The 10,435-nt window shown below is 30.3% G+C and overlaps 1 long non-coding RNA gene across 1 annotated transcript; it reads right to left on the bottom strand.

Moving 5' to 3' along the window:
• Positions 1–457: 457 nt before the first annotated feature.
• Positions 458–9,820, bottom strand: LOC129221476 (uncharacterized). Its single transcript, XR_008580522.1, has 2 exons — positions 9,734–9,820; positions 458–802 (listed from the first exon to the last, which is right to left on the bottom strand). It is a non-coding gene; the product is annotated as an uncharacterized LOC129221476 (long non-coding RNA).
• Between the last annotated feature and the right edge of the window lie 615 nt (positions 9,821–10,435).

Below are 10,435 nucleotides of genomic sequence, written 5' to 3'. Positions count from 1 at the left end.
GATTGAGGCAGTGATTAGTAAAATGAACTTTCGTAAGTTTTGAGTAAAAGGCATGCGAAGTTCAAACCTGCGAAGGCTTTTATTGAAAAGTTTTCGAAATCATGCTGTATAGCAACTACTATCTACTGGAACCATTGATTGTCTCAAAGCAAATTAAAGTTTATTTTACCATTTGTACTACAGTCAAGCCCGCTCATTAGAATATCGGTTAAAAGAATATCCCGCTTAATGTAATACATTTTCAATGTGGCAAACCGTTGTTGTCAATTATTTTAATCCCGTTTAACAGAATATACCGCTTATCAGAAAAAACATTTCGTGGAAAATTGGTTATTCCATTAAGCGGGCTCGAGTGTAGAAAGTATTTAAGTTTTTAACACTTTCACCCTTTTACTTCTAGGCGCTTCCATCTTAAAGTTTTTCTTTTTTTTTTTTTTTTAAATAAAAATGAATCAAACACATTTGAAACATTTATTGCTTCAACTATAAATATCTTAGTTAAAATCATTTAAATTAATTACATTCCAAAGCATTTACATGTTCAATTTTATGAACCACCTTTGCACATTTTGCGTTATAGTATAGCAAGCTCCCTCTGTTGACACTGATGTTGTACTTTAGCACTTGGCGGCTCCACAACATTTGCAATCTCCGCAGCGGCAGTTCTGCCCCCGTTGACAGCAACGGCAGGTCTCGCATTTGCAGCTGGCACTGCACTTAGCTGCTGCACCGCAGCAGCGGCACTTTTCGCAGGTGCAGTTGGCTCCACAAGGTCCACCAGGCATGATGAATTAAAGTAATTCTGAAATAAAAAAAATACATAACAACTAAAATACAACTTGGAAAAATGATGAAATATTAAATTATTTTCTTTTTTGAAATTGGTACAGATAAATCTAAAAGTATTTCAAATGATAAGTTCAACCCCGAAAATGCTTCATATATCATTTAATGAACTTTAAAGGAGAAAATATTATCACTTACTAACCAGTTATTGTTGAAAAAAAGATGTAAAAATGATCGAAAATAAAGTAATTTTGGAATAGCCCACCAGAGTAAAATACGACACTACTTGTTCAAGTGGAACAGTTAATATTAGTTAGTGATGTTCCGGATATCCGTATCCGAATCCGTTACTTTTTAGACGGATCTTAAACGAATCTTTTCTATTCTAAAAATTCTTAAATATTTGAATAAAAGACTCTTAAATTCCGTTTAAATTAGGTTTTATTCCCTATATAAATTATAAGGTATCATTTCAGAAGCCAATATGTACCCCCCCCCCACTGTTGCAAAAAGGAATGGGTAAGTTTTAAAAGTGTGTATCAGTGTGTCTTTTTGTGGCAACGTAGCTCCTAAACAGATGAACCGATTTTGATAGTTCATTTTTCGTTCAAAAGGTGACTTGATCGAAAGTTTTCTTAGCTTGGTCTCGTTTTTTTAGAACTTTAATTACCGGAGATATTAATTAAAAACCGATTTAACGTTTTTCACAATTATGGTAGTAAAAATTTAACCGTATGTTAAAAATACGGTTAAATTATTATTTAACCGTAATTAAAAGAACGAAGCCCTAATTAAAAGAACGAAGTTTTCTGCGTTTGATATTTATTTGAAACTTCCAACTTATATACAGCAAGAGCTATAATCTTGTTAAGTAAATTTTAAGGGCAATTCTAAGCCTTTATACGCGTGATTAGTAGCGATTTCATAGTCGGAAGATAAGGAGGAAAAGCTCAATGATTTAAAATTTTTACCTGCTGTCAGTTCATATTTGTTAACAAATGTGCGATCTGACTCGCAAAATTCATCTTAATATGAGGTCGGCTCTCTTTGACATGTTTTGTTTCTTTAATTTTTTTAATATTAGTTTTTGTTATTGATTTCGGGTTTCTGTTATTCTTCATTTTCGTTTTTCTCGGCATCCTTTAAAAAAGGTGAGACTAAATTCTTTATTTACTGTTTGTAGAGGTGTTCCCGGCTCTGTATTTCGTAGCTCGGAGAAGTTTTCGGTTAAATGGGTCAGCGCTGCATTTATGCTGAAATAAAAGGGGAATTTTTTTTTCTAGCCTGTCCAGTAGCAGCTTTACACTCTTGCTCCTGTATCCTACATCTACCGAGTAAGCTAGAAATAATTTTTCACATTCAGTGCTGACCCATTCCTTCCAACTCTCCCTCAATTCTAATGGAGATTTCTTTAAAGAGTAAATCATAGTCTTGATTATATTTTTGCCGCGGTTGATATTCTTTGAAGAAGCTGCCATTATTCTGACGGGAATACCTTCCGTAACAAATTTTACACTTGGATAGTTGAATTGAGTAAAAAAAAGGAGATCCGTATCCGCGAATCTTGACACTAATGATCCGGATCCGTATCCGTATCCGCGGATCTACGTTTTTAACGATCCGGCACATCACTAATATTAGTACAAATACCGAAGCCCTGGTGAAATTTTAATTTTTTTTACAAGCAAAAGTTTGTAAAACGTTTCTAAAAAATTTTTAATTAACTCTCTATCAGAATTTCCAGAGTAATTTTTTTTTACATTTGTGTAACTTCTGAGGTTCAAAATATTAATTTTTGTAATTTAATAATTTTTCAAAACGTTCAAGGTTTATTTCTTAAATACAGTCAAGCCTGCCTAGTAAAATAGCTAACTTTCTAAGAAACAGTTCTCTAATATGCCGGATATTCCATTATCCGGGAAAAACGACACGCATCAACTATTTGGTACACTGTAACTTTAATATATTAAGCGGGATATTGTTTTAACCGATATTCCAACAAACAGGTTAGAGTACTATTTATACTTCTCCTTGCGTGAGATCCGTCCTACACTGATGTTTTTATACTTGCTAGTAATAAGATAACAATGCAAGTTTCACGTCATTTATTTCCGGTGTGTTCAACGAAGGAGACTAAAGTTCACTGGAAAGGCTTAGAAATCGCAAGCGTGTACAAAAGGTGGGTTCTTGTTCGATTTCAGTCCCGAAAATAAAGTCAGAATGATATTCTTCACCACCAATGTTGATCAATCGTTAGTTAACGATGAAGATATTGTGATGGTTTTTCCAGACAAGTTTTCCCAGTTGTTGATTTTCGGTGGCAGAACAATCTTCTGCTATGTCATTTGGAAAATTTAATAATCGCAAAACATTTTTCTGTTTCAAATACTAGCAATATTGACTCACTGCGCTTTATTTTCATTGCTAAAGAAAAAATGTTTCATAATATCGTTGGATCGTAACAAAATTACATTTTTAAACCATTCATTTATGAAATGACAATACTTCGTTACATCTATGGTACAGTTTTAAAATTTTGCAAATTAAATGTTTTTCTGGAAAAAGTATCATTTACTACTGATTTTCCGGTAAAACCTACATGTGAGCATGACATTTATAATGTAATAAATCAAGCATGTATATTACTAAAAACTTTCAGCAGAAAATTTTTTCTGGGGATAGTCTCGCACAAACTCTTACAAAATTACAAGTAAATAAACCAATTTCCATAAAGAATAGAAAAAAATTCTGAATGTGGGAAAAAGTGAAATGGTTAAGATGACTGAGCTTTTTTAAAAAGAAAAAATTGGAAATTCGTTTTGAAAATTGCAGCACAGAAAGAAAGAACATTGTATTTTATAATAAAACTTTCATTGGAAGATTATTTTTGGTAGTAACTATGAACCTTCAAAAAAATGGAAGAAATTTTTCACTTTAAAAATTCATGGGGCAAAGTGAAATATGACATTTTTTTCTTATGAAATATTTTCTATTCAATTATTAAAGACATTTTTGATCAAATAAATAAGAAAAGAAAGAATGAATAAATGAAAAGAAATTGAAACAATAAACGAATAATTTAATTAATTAATGGATGAATGAAGAAAAATAACTGAGTGAGTAAAAGAGGGAATGAATGAGAAAATATGAGAATGAATGAATAAACAAGTGAATTACTGAAGAAAAGAATGTAAATTAATGAATTAATAAATAAATACGTAAGTGTTTAAGGACATGATTGCGTGAGTAAACGAAATTAGCTATTTCACTCTGCCCCGCATGTACTCGACTACTTCAGCAAAATATTTAAAATACTGAAAAGCTTAATATTAATTGAATAAATATTGCACTGCATTTTCGAAGATCTCAATTGATACATAAAATCTTAATAACGAGAACTTTATTATTTTTTAATGTAAAAAATGATTTTTGACTTGCAACAAAATATTGCAATTAGAGTATCAATTTTGGAAAATTGCCTGTATTATCATATGTTTTAATATTCGACGATATTTTTTCCCTTACTGGAATAGACTACATGTGCAGCTACATTGTTGAAATATCACCAAATAAGTGGCGCTAAACGCAGAGTAAATATTTCACCTTTTCACTTTGCCCCGCTATTTCACTTTGCCCCATATCCCCTACTTACTAAATACATTTATGCTGCCTGTAATAAATGATGTAATGAAGAAATGACAAAATATGTATCAATTAATATCAACCTATTTCTCTATCGAAAATATGAAAGTTGAAAAAGAGGGTTTACCCAAACTCTTATGTCACCACAAAACAATGTAATAAATGATGATTCAAGCATAATAGTTAGTTGGGTAGACCGGGGCTCGTTTACACAGTGCCCTTTTTTCAAAACGAACCATAAATGGAGAGCCAACAGTCATAACAGATTGATGCTGCTCTCTTGCACATGTTCGTATAAGTTATTGAGCATCAGTCGAACTTCGGACTAGCATTGCAGAAATAATAATATGTTGTTTTTTTACCAATTTGAGTGAGTTTTGTGTTGAACGTTTTGAAGCTTATAGCGAATAAATGATACTTAGTTAAAAAAGAACAAATACATAAAAAAATAGCAGAATTTTATCTTTTTTTTTTTTTTTTTTGAGAATTGTACTTGTATGAACTGAAATGTTATTATTATTTTTTCGCGTTAAAAACAAATCCAAACTTATCGACGGGGCAAGTTTACGCGTTGACGTCGGAGCACCTTTATAGACGTTCTTACGGTGTCTTACTTCCAAACATGCCCTAACGCTTTTTTTTTTTTTTTTGCTCTGAACTGTCTTAAACCTTTTTATTATTTTTAGGCGCTTTAGTTTTGAAAATCACCATTTATTTTTTAAATGAGTTACAGATTCGTATATTATAGCTTACAATCATGTAGTGCTGTCTGCATGCCTGTTTAGCTTTTACTTTATACACGATTCAGTCTATAATAAATTTGCTTTATTTTAACGATGGTAAGACATCGTGTTCGAAACCCTAACAGAACCACGTTAGGTGTCGAAATAAATATGCGTAAACGTGCCCCGTGTCCGGGACAAGTTTATGCAACCGACTAGGACTCAAAAATAATTTTTTTAACGGTTAAAAACAAACTGAGCAACAACTGAATACACCAATTTTGACTCCATTATCCGCTTCATAAAATCGCTATGTCTAACATTTCCTATGTTAAAACATAAAAATTAGGAAATTTATTGAAAAAAAATCCGCGTAAACGTGCCCCGGTCTACCATACTAGATAAATTAACAGGAAGGTCCCATGACAGAAACGTGGTCTTTTCTATATAACACATAAAATTCTGCGTGTCCCACTAAGTACCACATGGGCTTACAGTATTAAAAACCTAACCTAGTAGTATTTAAGGCTATACAGATCCTTATCACACTATTAAAAAGCAGCCAAGTTATGTTTGTCCCAGCAATGTGTATCATAATAGGAACAAAAATTAAATTAAATCAAAAGGATAGTAAAGAAAGGTTACTAATATTAAAATAATAGTTAATGCGGCTATTTTCAGTTTTTGGAACCCTACCTTTCTTTCTTATATATTTTATTTTATTTCTTTTTTTCATATGTTTTATCCTTAGTTTTGTAAGACCTGAGTGATGTATGGTAGTGCTGGGAAATGTTATGCGTTTAATTTAAAAAAAAATGATATCTGTTGCTTAATTATTCAATAACTAGCTGTAGACAGTAACTAGTGTTTACTTTATACAGTAAACTTTATTAAAAAATTATATAGACTAAAAGCGGTTCATCTGAATAATGGTTATGAACTAGAGCTTCCTGAAAACACAATATTGAAGTCCCCGTCCGCATGTTTTTATTTCTCTCCAAAAATAAGAAAAGTACTAAAATATTTAAATCCAAAAATGATAAATCAGAAATGTTACCTCACTACAAAATATAATTATTTGTGTACATGAAAATCTAAGTAGGAAAAGAGACTATAATACAATTATATAAAATAAACGCGAATAATTAAGAAAGAAATTGAGAGAATACACAATCCGTTGCTATGTATTAATTACATAAATTCACTAAAACAGTAATGCACTACAAAATTATTTAAATTTAAATGACGTCTAAGTAAAGTATTTCAAATCAAAATCAATAAAATAAAAAGGTTTCTGAACTATAACTATAACAACATAATAGAAACCAAATGAACAAAATATAGTAAAAGGCCAAAGAACCAAAAGGCTTACATGCTGGTTCTAGTTCCGCTAACTTAACTCAACATAAAATGCAAAAATTGTAACACGTTTCTTGCTGTTGTGTGTTATAAAAACACAAACACTGTTGTGTATCACTTATTAAACAGTTTGAAAGTTCCAATATTAATATTAAAACCGTGCGCTTTTTGAGTAACGTTTAGAAGTTTTTAAATTGTTCATGCTTTTTCAGATGTAAGATAAACATAAATAAAGCTGAATGTGAAACTATAAAAACAAGCTGAACAAATTTCTTTGAAAATATATGTGTGGAGTATGTTAATTTTCTAAAGTAATTTAAAGCATCTACTTTAAAAATATTAATGCTTAAAAAAATACAAAAAACATTCATTCATCAGATATACAAAAACTAAGTAAAAATGGTATTAAATTGTATGCAACAGTTTTAAAGCACATCTTTATTCGACTTAAAGGCTCATAAATTTAATTACTTACAAATTGTATTACTTATCACTTAATACTTTGAAAAATTTAAAGCTTCTCAGAAACTGAGCAGTAAGTAGATTTTGATCGAGAGCAAAACTCTTAATAAACATTTCAATCATCTTTGTATTTTTTAAATCAATTTTTTTACCATCAATCGTATTTTCTTTTAATAAATGCATTAAATATGTGCTTTTAACTTTCATGTATTTTATAAAAATTGGAATTTCGGCTACAAAGTAACATTTATTTAATTTACTCAGAGTCAGAAACATTGTCTGTAATTATTAACTGTGAGAGACCGAAACCTGGTAGATGTGGGCATTTGCCAGTAGATGTAAACACAAGACTTCGACTAAAGACCAAATATTTCCCGTGAATCACCAGTAAATGTTGCCAGTCTCCAATTTCGGTATTTTACTACTACATATACATATAATCGTAATTTCCGTAGGGTTTTTTGTGTGTGCGTGTGTGTATGCCACATCAAAAATCGTAGCATGTATATTTTAAGCACAGAGATTTACGTTAGTTTCAACACGTTGAAAACAACGCTGAGTCAGTTAAAATTAGGTTGCAAAGTATGCATTGCAGTGCATATATCATGTTTCCTGTTTGCAATGAAAACAATAAAAAAAGACAAAATATAAACTTAATTTAATGTAGTTATGTGAGAGCGTCCTAAGCACACACGAAGCTCTTCTAGCATTTAAAACAATACGTTAAAGTTAATATAGCTTGATTTATTTTACATATTGAAATAATTTCATTGATGTCCTTTAAAAGAAAACCAAACAAATTACAACTTAATACAATCTTCTTGCAGAAAAATTATTCGTAAAAGAAGTTTTGTAAGTAATAGCGAAAAATTTAGGGTAAATAAGAAACAGAAATTATGAAGTGCTTCTAAATAACATATGATCTTGAAAAACAATTTGATTCAAAACAAGTGAAATTGAAGACATAGGTTTAATGACAATGTTTTACTAAGATGAGCTAAAATTATAACTTTGTTTTCATTTCTTTCTGATTAAAAAAATGGTCTTTTTTTCTTTTTTGAATATAAATAAGGAAATATTTAAAAGAGTTTTTTACAAAATACTCTTCGATTCCGTGTTCCAATGTAGAAAGGTGCCTTGAAATATATATTGCAAAAAAGAAAATAAACCAAGAACGCTTCTAAGCTTTCCTGTCATCTTTTTTTTTAAAAAAAAAGGGGGGGGGGAGAAGAAATAGAACGGGAAAAGTAAATTACGCACAAGTGCCCCTCGTATAACACGGCTAATTTGTAATTTGTTGTATCGAAATTGTTATACCAGACTTCTACTTATTTATTAATTTATTTTTTCTTACCTTAAAACCTAATTCTGTGTATACACAGTACAAATTAGGACAATACGTACCGTGTTTCAACGAAACCATGTTTTGTGTTTCATCGAAATCGTGTTATACCAAACTTTGAATTAATATGAATCAAGGCAATGTGTACCGTGTTGTATCGAAACTAGATCTTAAGGTTGAAATTTCATGATAGCTGAAATTTCCGTTTAATAAAGCAAACAAATTAAAAAATATGTTAATTTTAAGTTTTTGATTACAAACAAAAATAGAAAACACAGCATTATGTTGAAATACAAAAAATAAAATTGCAACAAAAAATGTATTAAGTTTATCTGAGAAAGACCAACGAAAAAATAAATTAATAGAATTATTGCATTGGCATTTTTTTTAATTATTATTTATCGTTGTCAAATTTGCTTCGATTTGATCACAGTGCTATTTTTCACTAGTATGTGTTAGAAATGAATGTTTCATCTTTTTGTTTTTAAAATACTGAAAAGAATAAGAAAATAATCTAATAAAAGTTAAAAGTTACTGTTAGCCGGAGATAAACGCAATTTTTCATATCAGTATCATCTGAACAACATAAAAGTTTTTTAACTTTAATATCACACAATTTTTAACAGTGAATTGAACCTAAATTACGCCCTATTTTTTAAAAAATGTGTTGTATCAAAAAGCATTAAATTCAAATTTTGTACCATGTAATATTGAATTCGTATTATAATAATCGCAAATTTTGCATCGTGTAATTTTTAAGCCGTGTTTTACAAGAAACATTCTATACGAGGGATAGCTTTAACCATAAATGTTTAATTTCGTTAATTAAAAGACATTTCTTTATACATTACATTCAAGTTGATGAATAATACGTTTCAAGGAGTGACATAAAAAAGATTTAAAAGAAAGCAAGAAGAATGCTAGAAAGTAAATAATAAAGGCTATTTTTTTTTAATTTCAACGTAATTATAAATCTTGCATATAGCGAAATACATAGCACAAATAAAATGAAACCAGAAAAGTAATTGCATTTATTTACCATTTAAAGTAAAATGCGTCTCATGTTTAATGCAGAAAAAGTTCCCTAGTGTAAACTTGTAAAAACAAATTAATCTTGCAAATTATTTTCAAATAGCCATTGAAAACAATGAATTTCGTGTCCTAAACATTTAAGATCAATTCTTGGACAAAGCAAAGAAATATTGGAATCGTATAATAATGGTAAACTAGACACTCTTTATCTTTTAATTTTAAAGCAGAAAATGCTTAGTTCTATCGCTACAAGTATAGGATAGTTTCTATTTGAAAAAAAAAAAAAAACTTTTTTCTCATCTAAGTGAAAAGTGAAACAACCTTGGCAAAAAAATTTTATCACGTCCAAAAATTAACTTAATATAAATTCGATAAGAACAGTACTTACCTAGTAGAATAATCAACGAAGTTGAGAAGTGAGGTAAAATAGCAGTACACGATTGATAAACGCTGTTTGTACGGATTTTTATTCTAAATTTGCACACGAAAAATGGGTTGAGAGCAAATTTTCACACGCTCTCTTAGGGGTGTGGGGTGCAAAAGCCTTGTTTTTTGCAGATGTTGAAGTAAGTGACGTGTGCAAAACTTTTTCTGATTGGCGGAAAAATCACCTACTTGACATTATCATCCAATGCCTACACCGGTTTTATGATGCGCTGCCGCGTGCAAATGATAAGCCGAGTTTATCTGTTTTCTGACCTTCGTTGCAAGACTGATAAAACGATCCTTTTTTTTTTATGAATTATCGTTTCATAACCCATTTGTTAATGCGTATATTTATCTATTTCAAAAGACGAATCTTAAAAATGTTTTTTGTTTTCATTTTATTTCTTCCCTGCTTGTTGTTTATCTTTAAGATGATTAAATTAAAGATACGCAACAAAAATTCAGCCAACTTTAGGGTTAACGGGTGTCCTCGCCGTTTCACAGACTTGGAACTCCCTCCCTTTCTCCACCCCTCTCCCTTATTTTTCTTTTTGAGTTTTCCCTTTTAAAATATTTCTAGATTTCAAGTCAACAAAACGACAGAACCTAGGTAAAAGTGGAAAAAGGAAATTTTGCGTTGGAAAAAATAGGCGAAGGGAAACTG

This window comes from Uloborus diversus, chromosome 4 (assembly GCF_026930045.1).
Source record: "Uloborus diversus isolate 005 chromosome 4, Udiv.v.3.1, whole genome shotgun sequence".
Taxonomy (NCBI): Eukaryota; Metazoa; Arthropoda; class Arachnida; order Araneae; family Uloboridae; genus Uloborus; species Uloborus diversus.
The sequence above is the reverse complement of the archived record's forward strand: the minus strand, read 5'-3'. Positions and strand labels throughout refer to the sequence as shown.